Genomic DNA, 10,670 nt, shown 5'->3' on the forward strand with positions numbered 1-10,670 from the left:
TGCTGATTGCATAATTGTGAATAAGATATTTACAGCATCTGTGGAGAAGGTACATATAACACATTGAGCTTATAAGTACTATAATGATGGTAGGTGCAAGGTATTGTGGACACACTTAGAGGGGGCGCAAAGACAGTGCTAGGCGTTTAGGGATCTAAGTCATGAGTAGGAATTAGCTTGGGCAAGGTAGTAAAAGAAGGATCTCTGCACTTAAAAAGTGCTTTGTTCTTATTTGCTTGTTTTCATATCTTGCTCTGATCAGGTTGTTGGTTTTAACCTTGGTTCTTATAAAATGCTTTCAGATCACTTGATTGTATTTTTTGAATTCAGCTTCCCATCGTTTCTTCTTCATTAACCATTTCTTTCTCTGGGTCAAAATTAAATGGAGAGAAACAGTTCCCTTTGTGGTTTTCTCAGCCTCTTAACAATGATTTTTTTCCCTAGAAAGCATGTTAAAAATATAATGCCTATGTAACGAATTTTCCAAAGATAGAAATATTTTTTAATACTTCTGATCTCTCTTAATTTTAAGACATCACATAATAGAGTTGTATGAACCTGTACTTCTCCCTAAACTACTTATCTCTCTCAGTGAAGAGCACTGTTACCAGATACTTCGCCGAGTGGTAAACTGATTGAAAGTAGATTGGTAGAAATCTGGGAGATATCACAGATACTTCACTTTCCTTAACCTCTAACATGTTTCTCCCACATTCCACCATCTTTACAATTTTTGTTTTATTGTAAGAACACTTAATGTGAGATCTACCCTCTTAGCAAATATTTAAGTGCATAATACATTATTGTTGACCACAGCTATAATATTGTACAGTAGATCTCTAGAGAAAGCCTGAATTAATCACAAAACTTCTCAGTCAGTGGCCTTAATCAAACTAAATACTGACCAAAAGAGAGTAGATATTATCAACAGACTATCTCATACCTATATCAGCAATTTTGTGAAAGTGTTCTCAACTAGAGGCAGCAAACATGCATTGGAGTCCTAGAGAACAGCCCTACCAGCCAGAAGTGTGCAGGGTGCCATGGTTATCAGCTGTTGCTTGGGAATCTAGAGTTTGTAGAGGTCAGTTAGAAGATGACCTATTGTACTACCAAAGGAAAAAATATGTTCCTTAATATAAATACTGGGCATCATTTTTAAATGATAGTACAGTTTCTTTCCTTCCTAATTTAAGCCTTCACACTATTTATTAAATTCAGTTTAGTTCAACAAAGGATTACTGATTACCTACTATATTTCAGGATATTTGAGAATACAAAAAAGAACAAGGCATCCCGTCCTTTTTTCATCAGAGAGCGTAGTCAAGTTGTGGAGACCTAAAGGATAGTTTTGAAATGATATGATAAATTCAAGTAATACAAGTATGTATAGGGTGCTATGGTCATATTATTAATAAGACAGACATAGATAATGAAGACTTTTCTCTAAACCCTTTGGAGTTTAAAAATGAAAACAAGATAATTCAGGAAAGGAAATGAACAAATATTCAAATTCTTTGGGTAGAAAGGACCTATTGACTGTCAAAGATCATTATAAAACCACTTTGTATCTAGACACATCTGATGAGATTTCAGAACTCTAGGTCTAAAGGCAAATGATTTAAGCATATACAGGAAAAAAATACAACCAAATGAATGCAGTTGAGAATGACTTCAAATAACTTATCGACAACACGGGACTGGAAAGTGCAAAGTTCTGAGGGAAATTGAACTTGTATTTTTAATTCTGTTCATAGCCTGAAAGAGCAGAACATGAGATACAACCATGAAGGGCAGCTAAGTATGATCTGATAAGGAGTAGAGAGGGTCAACAATAATTCAGAGTGGATCCATTGAACTTGGATGCTTACAGCACTTGCCTTTGAGCAGGAAGAGTTTTTAAGGGAAATACAGCTAAACTTACTCCTGTAGTACATAATAATCCCAGTATTATACTGGCTTTTTTTTTTTGTACAATGGTGCTCACAACAGATCTGTTTGTAATAGTCAACGCTAAAAATAAACCAAATGTCCTTAAATAAGTGGTTAAACAAACTGTAATACTACTCAGCGGTAAAAATGAGCACACTGTTGACACACACAATGACTTAGATGGCTCTCAAGGGAATTATTCTGAGTGAAAATGAGCCAATATTGAAAGATTACATAATATATGATTCTATTTATACAACATTCTTTTTAAAAATTGAGGCATAATTGAGGCATAATTGATATATAACTTGTAACATTATATTAATTTCAGATGTACAACATAATGATACAATATTTGTATATACTGTAAAATGATCACCACAATATCTAGTTAATATCCATCCCCATATATAGTTAAAAACATTTTTTTTCTTGTGATGAGTACTTTTAAGATCTACTCTCTTAGCCATATTCAAATATGCAACACAGTGTTATTAACTATAGTCACCATGCTGTGCATTACATCCCTGTGAAATTCTTTTATAACTGGAAGTTAGTACCTTTTAACTCCCTTTACTCATTTCGCCCAATCCCCACCTCTGGCAACAACCAATCTGTTTTTTATGTCTATGGGCTTTGTTCATTTTTTTGTTTGCTTGCTTGTTTTTGATTTTAGATTCCACATGTGAGTGAGATCATATGGTATTTGTCTTTGTCTGACTTATTTCACTTAGTATAATGCCCTCAAGGTCCACCCGTGTTGCTGCAGATTGCAAGAACTCATTCTTTTTTATGGCTTCTTTTTATATATATCTATATCTATATCTATCTATCTATCTATATATATATATCACATCTTCTTTATCCATTCATCTATCAGTGGACACTTAAGTTGTTTCCATATCTTGGCTGTTGTAAATAATGCAGTGAACATGGAGGTGCATATAGCTTTTCAAATTAGCGTTTTCATTTTCTTTGGATAAATACCAAGAAATGGGATTGCTGGATCATATGTTAGTTTTATTTTTAATTTTTTTTGAGGAATCATCATATTGTTTTCCATAGCGGCTGCATCAATTTACAGTCCCACCAACAGTGCACAATATAATGGCTATTTTATCAGCTTTAAAATTATGGAGTTTTTCTATTGACAATACACAGAAATCTTATAGTTAGAGAACCAAAATTAATAGCATAACTGACAGAAATCAAAAGGATGAGGAGAAGTAAAGGTAGGTTCTTTAGCTTTCTAGATCAGCCAGTAGATCAGCTTAAAGGTGATAGAGCAAGAAACAGAGGTTTAAATCGATTATTTTATGTTATAAATGTAACCACAATTAGAACTACAAATTATAACTAATACACATCATGAGTTAGGTGGGGAAAACGAGAAGATTTATGAGGAAAATTATAAATTATTCATTTTTAAGAAGAGGTCTGGTAGAGGATATAAAAAAGAGAAACTGAAAAGTCGTTATATTTTTTTACTTAAAACTTTTCTGTATGGCTTGACTTTATTCCTCTAAGTGAATATATTGCTTTAGCAAAAAGATACTTAATGCATAAAACACAAGATGAAATACCAAAATATTACTGGGTAAGCACTTTAGGAATGACTCCCCTTCCACTTTAGGTTTTATATTTTTCCCCAAATTTTCTATGCACATTACTTTTATAATTTAAAATTCTATAAAATAAATTTCATGTTTAAAATAGTGGTAACATCTGATGTAACACAATGTATTTCAAATAGACGTGCAAGTTATTGCAAAAAATTGGATATATCCTTTACAAGGCCAAGTTGCTCAAGTATGTTGAGTACCTATGATATAGTTGCAGTGTAACTGTTGATGGTTTTTTAATCTTGTAAGTACTGACTTAAGTCCTGTGCATCACAGATAATATGACAATTCCAAAAATTAAGCTGTAGAGAAAAATTCCTTGTTACTACATAGAAAATCGCTTGATAGAATTAAATGAGTCACTCAACCGTGCTGCACAAATTTATAGCCATTATCTGTGGAGAAATAGAGTTAGCACTGACATTAAATGTGCTATTTGATTTCTTTATTATAAATTTTATGTTCTGTTTAGATTCTTTACCCACTACCATATGGTTTTCATTATGTTTGTTGCCATTTGTTATGCCCGATAAGTTAAAAATTTTATTATATATTGATTTACTGCTGTGAATGCCTGAAGACCTTTGTGTTCTCAACACCATCATTTATCAGATATCAATTGTTTTTTACTCTCAGACCACAGAACATATTAAACTGATTCTGGATATATCTTTACATGCTAAAGGGCCTGACCCCAATTTTTCTGTTAAAGGCCTTTTAGCTTCAGTTTTAAGAGCAATTTTGTTTTTTGGAATATTGTGGTGTTCTTGACTAGGATTCCCGCTTTTTCATTTATTTGGCTGTAAAGCAGGACGAAAACAGTGTTTCAGATAATTTGTAGAGATGTGGCAGCTGTTCTTGATTTAATCAATGTCCATAAAAATGATTTAGGAATGTTTTATTTGGAAAATGAGTTGTACAGGTGATCATAAATTAAAGTGCTTTAAAAAAATATATACCAGTTAAAAGGAATGAATATGGACTTCCCTGGTGGTCCAGTGGTTAAGAGACTGCACTTCCAATGCAGGGGGCCCGGGTTCGATCCCTGGTCAGGGAACTAGATTTCACATGCCCCAACGAAGATCCTGCATGTGGCAAATGAAGATCCCGTGTGCCTCAACTAAGATACAGCGCAGCCAAATAAATAAATATATTTTTTAAAAAAGGAATGAATGCTTTGTCCCATCCTAGATTCTGTTACATATGGTTTTAATATGCCTCTATATTGTGGGATAATCATTGTCCAAAGAATGACAAACTGCAGCTGAATTTGCAAGATAATTTTCTGATTATTTTCCTATTTTTTCTACTTGCTTTGAGATACCTATTCAATTATCTAATACATAGTTGAAAATAAAATGCTGTATTCTAAGTGCAGAAGTCTACAATAATATATAAATATTAAAAAGTTTAACCATCGTGACATATAGAACATTAAAAGGTTAACTGAATAATTAATATTAATACTTTCTGAAACAAATTGGTGAATCTGAGTGTTAGAATTCTTCTAAGCATTATTTTCTATTAAAAGTGATAGTTTAGCCTACTTATGAGTGAAATAGAAACAATAAACTTCTTTACAAACAAATGTTAGTGTCTCATTCTATATGAAAATTAGGGTTGTTGAAGGGCATTTTGTCAGCCTGAACTCTGAAGTCAGGCAAACCTGATTTTGAAACAAAGCTGTACATGAATTTACTACCTATTGGAAAAGGAATATTACTGTCCTTATCTGAACTGAGGATTAAATGAGATTATGGTTGCATATGAGAAGTTCCTGGTACATAGTATGTAATAAAGGAAAAAAGCTGCCAATTATTTCATGAGATTGATTTACACTGATTGTCTAAGCATCTCAATTTATCTACCTTCCTGAATTAGCTGATTGACAGATAAAAATAATCTGATATGCTAAGAAAATAGCTAAAATTTCCTTATTTAGAAATGATAAACAAGGAATTACCACATGTTATTTCAAAGTTAATTAAATTTGATTCCTTTTATCTATTTTGTGTGTGTGTGTGTGTGTGTGTGTAGATTTCAGTTGGCTTTAGGACAGTGCTTTTCAAAATTTCAGTGTACATGTGAATCACCTGGAGATGTTGCAGAAATCCAGATTCTTGGTCAGTAGGTCTGGGGTAGGGTCTGAGATTCTGAATTTCTAAAAGCTTACTGGTGATACCAAAGCTATTGGACCATGGTGTGTGTGTGTGTGCTGGTACTTGGGGTAGCGAGATGCTACATAATATATCCTCCTGCCCTTTCCTATCATATGCTTCCATAGCACCCTGAATGTACACTCTCAAAATTATTTGTTTTGGGTGTTAAAATCTTTTTTTTTCTTTTTTTCTTTTTTTGCGGTACGCGGGCCTCTCATTGTTGTGGCCTCTCCCGTTGCGGAGCACAGGCTCCGGACGCGCAGGCTCAGCGGCCATGGCTCACAGGCCCAGCCGCTGCACGGCATGTGGGATCTTCCCGGACTGGGGCACGAACCCGTGTCCCCTGCATCGGCAGGCAGACTCTCAACCACTGCGCCACCAGGGAAGCCCTAAAATCTTTTAAATCTTGTACTCCCTTCCATATATTGTAAGCTCCTGAAAGTATGTCTTCTTTTACTCACTGCTCTGTCCCAGAACAGCACAGTGCCTGGAGCTTGGCAATGAGTACTCATTTGTTTAGTGTTGGTAAACTACATGCCAGAAATGAAGTCCATGGCTGAAAAGATAATAAGAAGCCACAGATTGAAAGGTTCTACATAATGGCTGGGTTATAAAATAGTTTTGCAAAATGGACTACTTCTCCACACCCGTAGGTTTAGTTTAATTTCTTCCCCCAGAAATGTATGTATGTGCCTGTGTCTAGTGGGCATGGTCAAAATTGCTGTTTGAAAGACATTGTATCATTCTGGTAATTAGATACAATATAACTAAATTTACTGCTTTATAAATTTACTTTGACATTGATTCAAGAAGGAGCAATTGAAAAGAGTAACTGAAAACAAAGTCAAAAGAGGGCTAGGTCACTAAGTTTCTTTATGGCCAAGATGATGCTGCCACCTAGTAGAGTTTTGAGAAGGTAAAATACTGTATCGTATACTAGAAATTTTCTAAGAGAGTAGATCTTAAGTGTTCTCACCACACACACACACACACACACACACACACACGCACACACAAATGGTAACTGTAATATGATGGTGTGTGGGTAAACTTGGTTGTGGTAAACATTTTACAGTGTATACCTATATCAAACCATCACATTTTTTCCCTGTCAATTATGTGTCAATAATTTGTCATAATAGATTAGTTTGCATTTTCTGAGATTTTTATATAAATGGATTCATGTAATATGTACTCTTTTAGTCTGACTTCTTTTACTCAGCAAAATTATGTCGTTGTGTGTATCAATGGTTTGTTTCTTCCTAAATGGAGCAGAATTCTATTTAATGAAGAGAAAGTTTACATTTTGAAGTAGATGCTATCCAGACATTCATTTCTCTGCAGGGTGTATGGAAAGAGAAAATTATGAACTTTCAGTTCTGATTGTGTTGTTATGTAGAGTATAGAAGTGGGTGATAAATATAAAATTTTGCCTTTCTAGTACTTCACAAGCTAACTTTAATGATTTTAGACGTAGGTATTAATGTGTGCATTCATTTTACTTGAAAATAACATATACAGTATTCATATGAGCTAACATTAGCCGATCAAGTCTAGTTAACTCATGCTCTCAGCACATCCTTACAGGCAACAGTGAACTAATGGGGACTGGGACTGAGAACATTAATGTTGATTTGTGTCTCTTGGAGTTTTCTTCTTGTACAATCCTTCATAAAAGGTTAATTATGCATGGAGAGACATACCTTGAAAGATGGACAGAAATTTCAGATTGTTTTCATCTATTATATCATATTCCTGTTTTGAACCCCTTCAGTTTTTCTTGTTCTCACTGTTTCTGGGGCAGCTGGCCACTTTTCCACTTTTTCAGTTCACACTGCAGAAACAGTGTGTGTGACTCTGGTCAGCTTCAGGCAAACACACATGTCCATATTCAGCACTTCTTGCCTTCTGCCACTTGGGATTAATCTTTGAACCAAGGAGTCTGGAGCAGGAAGAAAACATAGACAGAATCATAATGGTACTGTTTTCAGTAAACTCTCAAATACTGCAAATATTAACATGGAATTAATCATGACAGGAGAATATAAAGGAACAAGTTTGAAATTTGAGTAGGTATTTCTTAAAATTCCTAATATGACCATTATGAAATATATTAGAGTAGTTTATAAATTTGAATTTAAGATAAAATAGAAATATTCTTAAATTTTTAATGTCAAAACTTTCAATTTTTCATTTATTTGATAATTACATTACATATATACATATATATCTTTACATATAAATATATTAATAAAAATTTTAAGGTTATTTGGGACTTTTACCCAAGAACTGAAAAACTCTTTTGAGTTTAGGAAGTTTGGTTTTTTTGTTGTGTCATTGTCCTTTTCCTTGATTTGCCTCTTATCTCAGGTGTCTGAACAGAATGCCGTATTTAGGGGATTGATTGCATTTCACATATTAAAGATGAAGAAACCCCAGAAACTCAGAAGTTTTTACTATTACTTTTAGATTGATGAGGAGTGTGAAAAGGTAGATATCCTTAGTTAATATTAGGGAACTAAATCTATCTGAGTAAAACCAATTGGAAAGAATTTTTTTTATCTCAGGCTAAGGGCCTTTGTTCTGCAGTAATGGCAGCCATTTAAAGTAAATTGTCCATTAAAGTACCACTCCAGCTTTTGACAAATTGCATCAAACTGTTTTCTTCCTCCAGAGAAACACAAACCTGAGAACGGTGGTTTTATTTTTTTCTGCTTGACATATAGGTTTCCTGAATCAGCGGGCTAAAATGCTTTTAGGTGCTCTATGAGACAACCCAAAGAGGTTATATATGGTCCAGTAGAGCCCAAGTGAAGACATTGAATACTAGCAACTTATCTTGTGTGATGACAAATAATTGGTCATGCTCTTATATCATTTATCATTTTGAAAACAGTTCTCACTTTTTAATCATGTAATGTAAGAACAATGGAACAGAACTGACAAAAGCTATAAATCCTATTTTTGGCTAAAAAGCCATCGAACCATACAAAAATAATTCAAATGACTGTCAAGGTACAAAATCAAAGCACTGCTGTTGTAGGCAGCTACTATCTTACTTTCAGGTGACAAAAGTTCAAGTTGCTAATTATAACTGAGCAAAAAATCAATTTTGATAGAAATATTCTTTCAAAAATTAAATTAGCTGTAGTAAAGTTGCAAAGATAACTATACAACTGTGGTTTAGATGTTAATGGAATGAAATATTTTACTGTCTTTTTAACCTAGATTATTTTAGCTATGTGAAAATAATATCTGAATTGTTATTATCAGTAGTAAAAATAGTTATAATATTCTACCTTTACAGTATATAATAAGAAAAATAAACACTGCCTGTGTTTCTAAAACAAGCTATTCACTTTAGCTTTGATTATCTATATGTTGTGGTTATATAATTCATTAGTAAAAAATCCTTCATTGCAAACTAAAAATTCTAATTCACAAATATGAAAAGAGCATTATGCTAAAATAACTGAAATTTGCTTAAATCCTTTGATTTTAGGGATAATTTTCTAATGTACAGTATTTTGTGGAAAGTATAAAATTCATTATCTCATACTGGATCCATAGTCTGGAAAGTTCTGAGTAGTATCAATTTCCTTGACTTTCACAACTTTGACACTTTTGAAGATAACATGTCTGTTATTTTGTAGACTGTCCATGAATTTGGGTTTTTCTGATATTTCCTGTTGATTAGATTCTAGTTATGCACATTTAGAAAGAATATTACAGAAATGAGGTTATGTTCCTTTCAGAAGGCCCATGATTTTGATTTGTCTCATTATTCATAATGTTAACTTTGATTATGTATTTAAAATTATGTCTGCCAGACTTATCCACTGTACAATTACTCATTTTACTTTTGTAGTGATTAAGAATTTTGTAGAGAAGTGTTTTAAAATGGTGTAAACATTCCATTCTTTACTAAACTTTTGATACATTCATTTATTTGTTTAGATTAGTAAATTTACTTATTTTGATGCCCAAATTGTCCTACATTTAGCCAAAGGGAGACTCTTCAATATGGCTTCTGTGTCCTTTTGACATGTCCAAATTGTCCTTTAAGCACTTTATTTCTTTCTGGCATTAGTAAGATTTTCCAGGCCCTTTTTCTACTTTCCCTGACTCAGTCAGCTAGTCCACCAAAGATCTTCAGTTCCATTCCAGATGTTTAGAAACTGAGATCTGGTAGCACTTATTAATAAGGTATGCTCTTCCTAGGCTCAGTAGACAGTTCTAAGGTGTATGTGTATGTACATACATGGATACATACATACATTTACATCTATATTAATTCTATATTTCCACACATACATTTGTATCTATATTTCTTTCTCTGTCTCTCTCTGTCTTTGTCTCTTTGTATGTATTAAAATACCTGAGTTAACATCAGTGTCTTCAATTCTATTGAAGGATTTGTCCTTGTTTTCTCCCTTTCCCTTCTCTAAGTGTGAGAAACCCAACTCCTACTAGCTTCAGAATATGTACTGTATTTGTCAATCCCTCTGTATGTAACTAATCTCCTGTTGCCACCACTGCCCTCTGCTGCATAGATGTCTGCCTCATCCTGCTCAGGTTCAGATACCGTATCTCCCCTCTGCAAGGATGCTCCATTAACTGTTCATGCTTCAACAGCCCAGGTGAGGCCACTGGCTCTCCTCCACAAGGACTTTCTCTCATACAAGTTGGTCTCTGGCATTCTGCAAATGTGCCCTAGTGGCCTCTCCTTTCCCTTGTGATAACCCATTTCCTCTTTTCCTCTGATATCACACACACATACACACCTTCCTGGATTTCTTCTATCTTTGTTTTATTTACATTTTTTTTTCTTTTCCTGCCTGCTCTCTAGAGTTCAAGTTCCCTAGAGCTTCTTCCTTGCTGCCTATATGATGTCGATCAGTCTCATAGTTTTTTGTTTTGTTTTGTTTTGTTTTTTTGCGGTACGCGGGCCTCTCAC

The 10,670-nt window shown here is 33.9% G+C and overlaps 1 non-coding gene across 1 annotated transcript; it reads left to right on the plus strand.

Moving 5' to 3' along the window:
- Nucleotides 1-4,538: 4,538 nt before the first annotated feature.
- On the plus strand, nt 4,539-4,611 carry TRNAG-UCC. Its single transcript has one exon. It is a non-coding gene; the product is annotated as a tRNA-Gly (tRNA).
- Nucleotides 4,612-10,670: the final 6,059 nt, after the last annotated feature.

Source organism: Monodon monoceros, unplaced genomic scaffold (assembly GCF_005190385.1).
Source record: "Monodon monoceros isolate NGI ecotype Baffin Bay Population unplaced genomic scaffold, NGI_Narwhal_1 Super_Scaffold_16, whole genome shotgun sequence".
Classification (NCBI taxonomy): Eukaryota; Metazoa; Chordata; class Mammalia; order Artiodactyla; family Monodontidae; genus Monodon; species Monodon monoceros.